Raw genomic sequence first — 11,521 nt, forward strand, 5'->3', positions numbered from 1 at the left:
CCCTGATTGGCTTATCTTCAAATGCTCACTGGAGTAGTCTACTTCAAACAATAAACTACCTAGATTCACTGCTCTGCTGGCTTTCTGAATTTCAATTGTCACGCTCTCTGGGAACTTCTTCCCAACAGGTCTGACAGCTTTCAGTATTTAATGCTGGTTGAAATCTGCTGGATTCATCATGTCCCTCTAGGGGTTGTGTCTTGGCTGCTGGCTGCGGCTTCTCTTCTCTTGTTAGGGGTCTCTTGACGAAACCACTTCCTCCCATTCTCACAGTGATGGCTTCTTCTCTGCCCCCACTGACCCATGGTTGAAGTATACAGTATGCCTCAATGTCGCTTCCATCAGAGTAGTGATACATAAGGGACATGTCCAGATGTAAATATTTTGTGATCAGTAATTTTGGAGAGCTCAGAAATTTTTCTATCAGTTGGTCCTTACCACCAGGAATCATAAGAAGTCTGTGCAGAGGCAGAATTTCAGCTCTTTTGGTTATGTACTTTTGAGACTGTCTTACACAATTCTGAAACAACCGGTCAGTACAATTAACCACTCTTTTGGCAGGAAGCACACAAACATAATCATGCCTTAAATAGTCCAGTTATAGTGTCACTTGTTTTCTGTCAGTGAAGAGGAGGGATTCAGTGACATCTGATTCTCAAAGACACACAAACATAGGAAGCTGGAAGATACTAGAGCAATGGCTACAAAATTCTGGAGGAAACCAAAATTTCCAATCAAGAATTTTATACCCAAACATGGTATTAATGCACATGTGGTTAGAATAAAGAAATTTTCAGACATGGGAAGTGCCCCAAATTTTACCTCTCCTCTCTATAATGCTTCTCAGGAAGTTACTGGAGGATGTGCTCCATTAAAAAAAAAAAAAAAAAAAAAAAGCACCAAGTAATCAGAAGACATGGTGTGTCAGTCAGTGCTCTGTGTTCCCCAGACCATTTCTTCTTCCCAGCATACAGGAAGACTACATATCCTAGGATCCCTTGCAGTTATATTGAAGCCATGTGAATGAATCCTGGACAATGGAATGTAGGGAGAAGTGATGTAACCCCTCTATCAGGTCTGGATATAAAAATATCCAGAATGATCTTCTGGTCTCCTTCCTTTCCATGGTCACTTTGAGGCCCTGAGTTCCAGATGGCTTTCTATGAGATGGAGAGCCACCTGATCTGCCCTGGACTGTGACATGAGTGAGAAAATATATTATTAAGTTGAACCATTGAGATTTGGGTTTTGTCTATTGTAGCAACTAGTGTTGCTTTCTCACACTCAGAGAAAGTGGGTGCTGATGTAACAGAAACTTAAACTATGAGATGTGGGAGCCAGCAGCCCAAGGAGAACTGGTTACAAAGAATTAGTGTTGATGTGTGTTGGTCATTCTGGGATTCATTTGGCAAGTTGTTACAAGAAAGAGATGGCCTTGGGCTTCCCTGGTGGCGCAGCGGTTGGGAGTCTGCCTGCCGATGCAGGGGGCGCGGGTTCGTGCCCCCGTCCGGGAGGATCCCACGTGCTGCAGAGCGGCTGGGCCTGTGGGCCATGGCCGCTGAGCCTGCGCGTCCGGAGCCTGTGCTCCGCAATGGGAGAGGCCGCAACAGTGAGAGGCCTGCGTACCACAAAAAGAAAAAAAAAAGAGAAAAGAAAGACATGGCCTTAGGAAATAATTGGGAAGTTGAATTATAGACAAGAACATAGAAACTAAGGGGTGGAAGGAAGATAATAATTACCTCCAGGAGAAAGCAAGTTGGGTTTCAGAAAAGAAAAAAAAGACAACATGTTATAGTTTGCCACATGTCTTATTTATAAATAGCATATAGATTCATAATTTTGGAAGCACTGATGTAATCATGTTGAGCAGGAGGAGATGAGGATGGAGAATGTGCAAGTGTTGGTGGGGGAAAGGGGAAGAGAGGAGGAGACTAATATCAGGAGACTGATATTATCATATCAGGAAGCCAATACATTGCCTAAAACCAAAAGAAAAAAAAAGAGCAATAATAGCATGTTCTTCAGAGATATGCACATTTTCATACTGAAAGACTCAATTCAAAACAATACTTTCTGATGTATCGTCATGTCAGAGAAGGAGAAAGAATTTTAAACCAAACCATTTTCAGTGGTGAATTTCCTGTGATAGTCACCTTGATGGTAGCCATTCTTCAGCCAAGCTATTAAGAGAAACGAGCCTGGTTGTGGTAGAGGCATTAAAAAGTCCTGACAATCAAATGGCTCATTACCCTATTTATCTACCTTGTCTTGTTTTCCTCCTGCAACCTCTGACCTTCACAGTTGGCTCAGAACATGATGTTCCTATCAACCATTTCTTCTCAGATAAACTGCAAATCACAACTGTTATTCTTTCCTTTCCCTTTGGACAATGATGCAAAACTAGTACTTGTGTATCAGCACACACAACTTAATCGTTGCTATGGAAAATTTGTTCCCTGGTTTTCTTTCTTTTTCTACTTTTATTAAGTAATGGGTCAACAATTTATGGTCCATGGGTCAAATCTGGCCCATGACCCCTTTTTGTGTGGTCTGTGGGGTAAGAATTGTTTCATATTTATCTCTCCTCAATTCATACGTACATAAAGCAAAAAAAGTGGTAGTGAGACTGGAATCAGAGAAATTTTTTTTGACATCTTTATTGGAGTATAATTGCTTTACAATGGTGTGTTAGTTTCTGCTTTATAACAAAGTGAATCAGCTATACATATACATATGTTCCCATATCTCTTCCCTCTTGTGTCTCCCTCCCTCCCACCACTCTAGGTGGTCACAAACCACCGAGCTGATCTCCCTGTGCTATGCGGCTGTTTCCCACTAGGTATCTATTTTACGTTTCGTAGTGTATATATGTCCATGCCACTCTCTCACTTTGTCACACAGTGAGATTTTTAAATAAAGGGGACCCAGGAAATTAGTCTATAAATATACAGAGGAGGTGCTAATCACTTTCTCAAAGGTACAGTTTGGTTCATTATTTCTCTCCGGTGTCCAGTACAGTGCCTGTCACAGAGTAAGTTAGAGTAAATGCTCATTGGCTTACTTGTTGTACTAGCATCTTATGCACAATAGGTCCTTGGCAAATGCATGCATGGATGAATGAACGAATAATTGGGTGAACAACAAATAGTTATTACTGGGCCCCTATTATCTGCGCAGCATCATGGCGGATGGATTATAAGAAATGGTCCTTGAATGTAAGCTTCTTAAAATGTGTTAATAGTAAAGCATTTTACGATGATAGTGTCAGTAAACAATTAGCAGTTGAATTGAGAGATACAGACCAGTGCCTTCAAACTGGGCTGTCAGACCCCTGGGGTACTCTTACCTGACATTAGAGAGTTGTCCTTTCCCATTTTCCCCTTTTCATAGCCCATCTCCCACTTCGTCTAAGAAAGGTAAACACTTTTTCCAGTTCTTACTGTGGTCCATTGTTCTGAGTTATAAACCACACCTCCTCTCTCCAGGGCAGTCAATTTGAAATACTGACTCGAGGGCAGAGTCTTTTAATTGATGAAATCAAGGAATAACACCCCCCCCCATCTTTCTTTCCTTTTCTATCTTGTACATATTTCTGTTAAAGACGAAGCATGGCACTGGAAATAAGGCTATTTTGGCCCCTGCTGGTGTATCCTGAAGTATATTAACTGTAGACCATGGGTCTGATTTTCATTTCATGACCTGCCCTTTTATCCCTCACTATTATGGTGAAATGCATAGATCTTGAAAATTTGATGAAGTTAAGCAAAGTATTTATAAGAAATAATGAAAACTAAAAATGGTCTCCCCCTTGGTACCCTCCCCACCAACATATTTCACGTAAGTGATCCTTTCTAGCTGTTCTCAATGCTTATCCCCACAATGTCATTACCTAGACAGAAAAAAACCTGTGAGCAGCTCAAGTAGAATAGGTTAGTGATGATTAATATGAAAAATATAACTGGAATATTTTCAGGAACTATCAAATTTTCAAGTTACCTTGGGTAAACCTGTGGATAAAATTTTTCTGTGATTCCTTAGTCTAAATCGGTGTTGTAATCATAACACTAAATACATGTTTAAACTACGGAAAATGCTCATCGTGTTTCATCTTATAAAATGATTATTTTGTCTACTTCTCCATGTAAAATAGAAACATGATGATGAAAGCATGGTGAAAAGTTGATAAACCACAGTCTTCAAAAGATTTTTAAAAATTCAAGTATAGGGCTTCCCTGGTGGCGCAGTGGTTGAGAGTCCGCCTGCCGATGCAGGGGACATGGGTTCATGCCCCGGTCTGGGAGGATCCCACGTGCCGCGGAGCGGCTGGGCCCGTGAGCCATGGCCGCTGAGCCTGCGCGTTCGGAGCCTGTGCTCCGCAACGGGAGAGGCCACAACAGTGAGAGGCCCGCGTACCGCATAAAAAAAAAAAAAATTCAAGTATAGTTGATACAATGTTGTGATTAGTTTCAGGTGTACAGCAAAATGATTCACTTATATATAAATATATATATATTCTTTTACATATTATTTTCCATTATAGGTTATTAGAAGTTATTGACTACAGTTCCCTGTGCTATACAGTAGGTCCTCGTTGTTCATTTATTTTATGTATAGTAGTGTGACTCTATTAATCCCAAACCCCTAATTTATCCCTCCCCCCCTTCCCCCTTTGTAACCATAAATTTGTTTTCTATGTCTGTAAGTCTGTTTCTGTTTTGTAAATAAGTTCATTTCTATCATTTTTTTTACATTCCACATATAAGTGGTATCGTATGATATTTGTCTTTCTCTGACTTACTTCACTTAGTATGATAATCTCTAGGTCCATCCATGTTGCTGCCAATGGCGTTATTTCATTCTTTCTTATGGCTGAGTAGTATTGCATTGTATTTGTACCACATCTTCTTTATCCATTCATCTGCTGATGGACATTTAGAACTACATAGTTTTTTGTGGTTTGTAACTTTATCTGCATAAAACTCACAAAGTCCAATGAAATTAATGGTGCTATTTCTTAACCTCCTATATTATTCTTATTTAACTTTTCCTGTACTGTGTTTTCTGTATTATTTGAGAATATTTAGTTCTTTTATAAAAGGCAAGACAACAAAGGGGATAGACAAGACTCATAAGAAGTGTTAAGCATAGTTAAGAAAGCTAGTAACTTACGAGATACAGGCAAAATCGATAGGACATACCTGGGATAAATAATGGGCAAACAAATAGCTTGCAGAATACATAAGTGTTATAGATAGTAAGTAACCTGTGAGACAGGTTGAAGATAGAATAAATGGAATGTGTGGTGGAACAAAAAAAGAGTGTTAGTTATAGGTACAAAGACTTAGAAAAACCAAGTCATAAAGTGAGATGATGCCACTTCTGGGCTTCCTTAAATTGACCATCCATTGGAGGCTCCCGCTATGGTCTTATTCTGGCCCCTCTCGTGTGCCGCCTAAGAAGCTCAGTGAAGACCCAGAGCTATTGAGCAGACTAATTGCCAAGCTGTCACCATGCCCAGGCATCCTTGTCCTGAGTCTCTTGGATGAAGCTAGTGTTTGTGTTGCCTCCAGGCACTTTCTGTCTGCAAAGCCCTGTGTTCAAATCTCAGTCATCAGTGGGGAATATTGATGCAGGAAAGACAAGATGCAAACACTGTGTGACCCAAGATTTGGATAGTGTAGCCTTTCTATCCTGGACTGCAAGATGTCTGTCCCTCACCCCGAGCACTTGAATCTTCCATCCTGGGTCCCTTTTTCCAACAAGAAATATTAAAAATTGTATTTACTACTGTATTGTATAAAGATGAGTATAATCCAGGCTGGATGACGTTTTTTTCTTCAATTGTAAAAGAAATGAAAACTGCTTCGTGGGCTCCTAAAAGTGCCATGGGCCCTGGGCACTGAGTCTGCAATTCTTTTTTTTTTTTTTTTTTTTTTCAGGGAAGCCCTAAACTTTATTATATTTTAAAATCTAAAAACTGTAAAACATAGTATTTATACAAACGCCTGAGGACTGTTCAAGTGGCACAGCATCTTCACACAAACAATTTGAAAGAAGGACAAGTTTAAATTAGAATCTTGTCTTATAACACAAAAGAAATAACATGGATGAAAAAGCCCTTTTCATATCATATACGCCCAGTAAATAGCTGCATTTGCTTATAAAGTACACTTGGTTTTCTAAGAAAAAAACGTACAGTCTTAGCCCTGGTGAACATCTTATTGGCATTTAGAACAAATGGATAATACAATTAGCACCATTTCTCATTGCTTATAACATTACACTAAATATTACACAATATAACGATGTAATAAATAAAACAACAATGAACATGTTCCCTGTGAAATTTCTGATTTTTAAAATAAAGTTTAAAATTACAAATCAGAACTGATGTACCTTCCAAAGTTTAGTAGGATGAATGACTCAGAAAGGAAATTAACTAGAAACATTGCACAAGACAGAACTTCCCTGTATGGAAACCCTGAAGTGTGTGAGCTGAGAGGTACCAGTGATGTCAAACGATGTGCATATGTTTTACAGAATAAAAAAACTCACTATATGTAAAGCTGATCTTTTCCTCTGTGGAAGTGTAAAATGACATTTTAAATTAAAAAAGAAAAGATTTACTTGTGTGTCTACTTCAGATACAAAATAAAATATAAATATGAAACAGTACCCATATGAGGAATAAACAGATAATAAAGCACATATTTAAAAAACTTGGACATAGGCATCTTCATGGAGAGATGTGAACAATGAATGCCTAGTTAAATGTTGAAGCTTAGACAAAATAAGGAAGTTTTAAAATAAAACATATTAATTGCAAAGAATATAGTCAGACTCCATCCAACCCACACTTGTAGTGTAATATCTCTTGCATAAAATGACCATCTACCTTATAATTTTAAAAAACTGGTAAGAACACTTCATGATATCTTAAAAGGCTGCTTTTTTTTTTTTCTTTAAACAGGAACAGGTAAAACATACAGCGAAATAATAACAGAAAGGAAAGTGATTTATGTGGCTGTTCACTTTCAGGAAACTGACAGAACATTGCAGTAACAGACATAAGACAGTTGAGAAAGAGATGATAGCTACAGTTGCATCTTTAAATTCTCTTCTAAAGAAAACTCCTCATGGATTTCCTTAGAGAACCCGTCAATCCCTCCCTGACTACTTTCCCCTTTGGGATTTGACTGTTTTGGTTTTACATATAAACATTAACCAAAATCACAGGTGTTCCTCTGTTTCCTGCCTGAAGTGTATCTGTAAACTATGCAATGAAAATAATGAAAAGATACAAAGAACAAACCCCCAGTTTGACTATGCTAGTGCTCACATGTTAAATGGCGTCTAAAGAAGTAGACTGGATTTTGGATACTCCGTATTTTATTCTTTTTTTTTTTTTTTTTTTTTGTAGTACGCGGGCCTCCCACTGTTGTGGCCTCTCCCGTCGCGGAGCACAGGCTCTGGACGCGCAGGCTCAGCGGCCACGGCTCACGGGCCCAGCCGCTCCGCGGCACGTGGGATCCTCCCGGACCGGGGCACGAACCCGCGTCCCCTGCATCGGCAGGCGGACTCTCAACCACTGCGCCACCAGGGAAGCCCGATACTCCGTATTTTAAACGGAACCTTCTACACAACGAAAACTTCTAAGGGCAGAGAAAAGATGGCATTGGTCTCCCTAGAATTAAGTCCAATCTAATCTACACACTTTTAAAACTGTTGAAGCATCCGTCTCTCGTAAGCCTTTCAATGAAGTGGCCCAGCTTCACAGCTGTCCCCAGCTTCAGCCCCATGTACTTCATCATCATGTCACCCTTGAGCAGTAGCAGAGCCTCCCCATCAATGTCATGTTGCCTGAAGTGTCTGGGGAGGACGCCTGACATCTGAGGATCTACGTGTTTCGGAAACAGGATCGCTTCATCCACAGACCAGGTTGAAGGGTCATCAGGGAAGCTGTGTCTGAGGACACTCGGGTCACTTCCAATTGGTGAACTTAGAGCGAAGCTGGTCGGGACGTAGAGACGTGAGCCAGCATGGCTGCATCTCTTGTTTTCCAGTGAAGCTGGGTAGGCATCATGTCAGGGTTATGTGCTGGACTGCGTTCACCCTGGGTCAGCACGGTTGCTGGCTCGGCTGCAGCGGACGGGGTGGCTAAGAAAAGACTGCAGGTGCTGTGGGCCGCTGGACTGCGGAAGCAAGGCGTGGAGGAGGAGCCCTGCACGGGGCACTCGGGCCCGTAGTACTGCTGGTAGGAATGCGTGAAGACGGAGGGGAGCGTCGGGCTCTGGCTGAGGCCTGGCTCCTGCTCCTGCTTGGGAGACGCCTCGGACTGAAAGATGTTCCTATAGGGTCGCTCTGGGAATCATTTTCCGGCCTTCGTACTGGCATAGTAGGGCTGTAACTTTCAGGGTAAGAGAATGGAGAGGAAGACTCCTTCCTCATTTTCTGGTATTTGATCTTTCTAGAAAGCAAGTAATTATTTTTATATGCATATGCACGTGCCTTGATTTTGCCACAATGACTTCATACGAAAACGGTGGATTTTTGTAACCTTTCCATGAATAACATCAAACTTCTTATCCAGGTTTTGAATAGCATCATAGATGACCTGGCAGTGAGTAAGGACATCAGAACTGTTTTTTGTTGCTCTTCGTTGTAGGATGTGTTAGACATAACAATTCCACATCGATTTCACTGGAGCAGCTAGACATCTTTTTTGGGCAACCAGAGCAACTCCGCTTTCTAATTATTTTTCAACTTGCTGGAGGGTTATTTGCAAAACTGCTTGGTCACTTAGGACTGGTAAATCTTCAACTCCTTTAGATATACCATAGTCACTTCAACAACTTCTTCGTTTCCTATCTTGCAAATAGGCCATGATTTATTTAACTCGTCCCAAGTCATGGATATTCAAAAGTCACTCCTCAAGTCTCGCTCTTACAAAGAACACTGCAGAGCAGGCTCCCACCTCTGCTTCAGGCGCACACCTAAGACAAAGTTCAAAGGGAAGAAAAAGTGCCACTTGATAGACCTTTGCGGGCGCCAGAGCCCGCCAAATCGGCCTCCGGAGGGCGCGGGAAGCAGGCGGCGGTGACCGGTGTATCGATTATCACCGCTCGACGCCTGAAACGTTCCTCGCGCCGGAAATAGGGCCCGACCACGTGACGCGCCGGCCGCGAACCCCACGGAAGCTGAGGAGCAACACTCGTACCGGTGAGCACCCGATTACTTAGAGTCCCACGCGCGCAGCCGGCCGCTGACCAATCAGCGGCCTCTACAAGGCACGCCTGGGCCATCAGCCGACCAATCCAGCGGACCTCTGAGCCGTGGCAGGGGAGCCGGCGTTGCTAGAGCTTCTGCTAAGGGGAGAGGCTTTGGTTACCTCAGCGCGGCCGCAGTTCCCTGAGTCTGCAATTCTTGATGGAGAGGTTGTGCTGGTTCCATCTGCTTGTATCCTAAGTGTGTTAGCCTGCTTCATCTTTTTCCCTGTCTTCTTACTGTGCTTTAAATTGATTAACCTGTGTGATTCAGGTATTTTGATTTGGTTGGTGAACCTTTGTGACCTTTGAGAAATCTTGCCTGAGAGCATAGTTGGAAGCTACCATTGCATCAGGTAATTTTCGTCACAACATCACCCAAACATCTGTATTAGTACACACACACACACACACACACACACACACACACCCCTGACAGAATAGCACCCTGTCTTTCACCCTAGGCCCCCCTTCACAAAAAATGCATAATTTTAACCATACATTAAATTTTATAGCATAATGAGTTAATTAATGAAAAACAGCAAATAGCTTTATGGTTGATTTCATAACTTACAAAAAAATCCATAAGTTTATGATATTAGATCTGTGTCATTTTAATCTTGACAACTTTTTGTAATTTATTTTACAGTATTGTAAACTTCTCACTCTGATTTGTGTCTTTTTTAGTGGATTTGTGTGTGTGTGTGTGTGTGTGTGGTACGCGGGCCTGTCACTGTTGTGGCCTCTCCCGTTGTGGAGCACAGGCTCCGGACGCGCAGGCTCAGCGGCCATGGCTCACGGGCCCAGCCGCTCCGCGGCACGTGGGATCTTCCCGGACCGGGGCACGAACCCGCGTCCCCTGCATCGGCAGGCGGACTCTCAACCACTGCACCACCAGGGAAGCCCTTTTTTCGTGGATTTTATAATTAATTAATTACTTTGGGTAAAGTCAGAGGGTTTTTTTTTTTTTCTGACAGTAAATCAGATTTGATTGTCTTGATTAAAGAGGACTAGCTTTGCTAACTAGGTTATGTGCTAAGATATTTTTCATAAATTGAATGAGCTAAATATGAAGCTCCAAGGTTTTGACTATATAAATACATATATCTATATATTCTAAATGTATATTTATATGTAATAAGAAAAAGTGTATTGAAATCAACAAATTTATTTTCATAGTATTTTCCAGTACACTGGATTAAACAAGATAATTACAACAATAATAAATCCCACATGAAAGTGCCATCAGTCTTGGTCTAAAATGCCTCCTTCTCTGCACTTGGCCATGACCCAGGTTCAGTGTCTTCTGTGGTAGACAGAAAGGTCCTCCAAGATGTCCATGCCCTCATCCCTGGAATCTGTGAATATGTTACATTACATGGTTAAAGGGATTTTGCAGATGTAATTAAGGTAACAGGCCTTAAAATAATGAGGGTATCCTGGATTATTCAGGTGGGCCGGATCTAATCACACAAGCCTTTAAAAGCAGTGAACTTTTTTCAGCTGGAGCCGGAGGAATGTGACAGAAGGAGAAGATAGAGGGATTTGAAGCACAGGGAGCACTTTACTACCTGTCGGTGGCTTTAAAAATGGAGAGAACCGTGATGAAGGCTCTAGAAGCTGAGACAACCTCTGGCTGACAGCCCCCAAGGATACAGGGGCCTCAGTTCTCCAGTGAAAAGGAACTGAATTCTGCCGACAACCTGAATGGACCTGGAAGCACATTCTTTCCAGAGCCTCTGCAGAAGAGCTGAGGCTGGTCAACACTTTTATTTTGGCCTTGAGACCCAGGAGGAGAGAAATCAGGTGAGCCCATCCTACCTACAGAAATGTGACACAATAAATTTTTGTTGCTTTAAGTCACTAAATTGGTGGTCATTTTTCATGGCAACAATAAAAAATGAATATATACCCTCCTAAATTTCAGGACAGTGCCACACCTGCAGCTGACTTTTTTGCTTGTTAATTTTTGATTTTCTTCCCTCTGGAAGAGTAGTCCTTATAGCAAAAAATGTGACTACTGTGTGTGTCATTCACACTGTCTTATACATGCATACTTTTGGGATATTGCAGGTTTAGTTCCAGATCACCGCGATAAAGTGAATATTGCAATAAGGTGAGTCACACGAAGTTTTTGGTTTCCGAGTGCATATAAAATTTATGATTACACTGTGCTGTAGTTTATTAAGTGTGCAATAGTACTACATCTAAAAAAATATGCATACCTTAATTTAAAAATATTTTATTGCTAAAAAATG

General features: G+C 41.5%; 1 pseudogene; it reads right to left on the reverse strand.

The window, feature by feature from the left end:
• Nucleotides 1-7,701: 7,701 nt before the first annotated feature.
• LOC131753790 (sex comb on midleg-like protein 1) lies at nucleotides 7,702-8,679 on the reverse strand (annotated as a pseudogene).
• Nucleotides 8,680-11,521: the final 2,842 nt, after the last annotated feature.

This window comes from Kogia breviceps, chromosome 3, assembly GCF_026419965.1.
Source record: "Kogia breviceps isolate mKogBre1 chromosome 3, mKogBre1 haplotype 1, whole genome shotgun sequence".
Classification (NCBI taxonomy): domain Eukaryota; kingdom Metazoa; phylum Chordata; class Mammalia; order Artiodactyla; family Physeteridae; genus Kogia; species Kogia breviceps.